Source organism: Oncorhynchus nerka, linkage group LG7 (genome assembly GCF_034236695.1).
Source record: "Oncorhynchus nerka isolate Pitt River linkage group LG7, Oner_Uvic_2.0, whole genome shotgun sequence".
In the NCBI taxonomy this organism is placed as follows: Eukaryota; Metazoa; Chordata; class Actinopteri; order Salmoniformes; family Salmonidae; genus Oncorhynchus; species Oncorhynchus nerka.
Genome location: NC_088402.1, coordinates 97,293,857 through 97,295,683, shown reverse-complemented (window position 1 = coordinate 97,295,683; position 1,827 = coordinate 97,293,857).

The following is a 1,827-nucleotide window of genomic DNA, read 5'->3' as shown; positions in this document are numbered from 1 at the left end:
TTTCTGATGTCTGTATTGTAGGAATGCTGTTAAGAGTAATGACTTGGGCAGATGAGTTTGGACATCAGTGAATCATGAAAGACATTGAAGGACTATTTTGTCACACACCTTTCCTACATGGAACACTGGCCACTTTAATAAATGGAACACTGGTCACTTTAATAAATGGAACACTGGTCACTTTAATAAATGGAACACTGGCCACTTTAATAAATGGAACACTGGCCACTTTAATAAATGGAACACTGGTCACTTTAATAAATGGAACACTGGTCACTTTAATAAATGGAACACTGGCCACTTTAATAAATGGAACACTGGTCACTTTAATAAATGGAACACTGGTCACTTTAATAAATGGAACACTGGTCACTTTAATAAATGGAACACTGGTCACTTTAATAAATGGAACACTGGTCACTTTAATAAATGGAACACTGGCCACTTTAATAATGGAACACTGGTCACTTTAATAAATGGAACACTGGCCACTTTAATAAATGGAACACTAGTCACTTTAATAAATGGAACACTGGTCACTTTAATAAATGGAACACTGGCCACTTTAATAAATGGAACACTGGTCACTTTAATAAATGGAACACTGGTCACTTTAATAAATGGAACACTGGCCACTTTAATAAGTGGAACACTGGCCACTTTAATAAATGGAACACTGGTCACTTTAATAAATGGAACACTGGCCACTTTAATAAATGGAACACTGGCCACTTTAATAAATGGAACACTGGTCACTTTAATAAATGGAACACTGGTCACTTTAATAATGTTTACATATCTCACATTACTCATCTCATATGTAAATACTGTATCCTTCACTATCCTTTATTATCTATTGCATCTTAGCCGCTCTGTCACTTCTCGTCCATATATTTTATACGTATATATTCTCATCCCATTCCTTTACTGTATTAGGTTTTGTTGTGGAATTGTTAGATATTACCTGTTAGATATTCCTGCACTGTTGGATCTACAAGCATTTCGCTACACTCACAATAACATCTGCTAACCATGTGTATGTGACCAATAACATCTGCTAACCATGTGTATGTGACCATTAACATCTGCTAACCATGTGTATGTGACCAATAACATCTGCTAACCATGTGTATGTGACCAATAACATCTGCTAACCATGTGGATGTGACCAATAACATCTGCTAACCATGTGTATGTGACCAATAACATCTGCTAACCATGTGTATGTGACCATTAACATCTGCTAACCATGTGTATGTGACCAATAACATCTGCTAACCATGTGTATGTGACCAATAACATCTGCTAACCATGTGACCAATAACATCTGCTAACCATGTGACCAATAACATCTGCTAACCATGTGTATGTGACCAATAACATCTGCTAACCATGTGTATGTGACCAATCACATCTGCTAACCATGTGTATGTGACCATTAACATCTGTTAACCATGTGTATGTGACCATTAACATCTGCTAACCATGTGTATGTGACCAATAACATCTGCTAACCATGTGACCAATAACATCTGCTAACCATGTGACCATTAACATCTGCTAACCATGTGTATGTGACCAATAACATCTGCTAACCATGTGTATGTGACCAATAACATCTGCTAACCATGTGACCAATAACATCTGCTAACCATGTGTATGTGACCAATAACATCTGCTAACCATGTGACCAATAACATCTGCTAACCATGTGTATGTGACCAATAACATCTGCTAACCATGTGTATGTGACCAATAACATAGTAGATAGACCTGCAGATAGACCTGTAGATAGACCTGCAGATAGACCTGTAGATAGACCTGCAG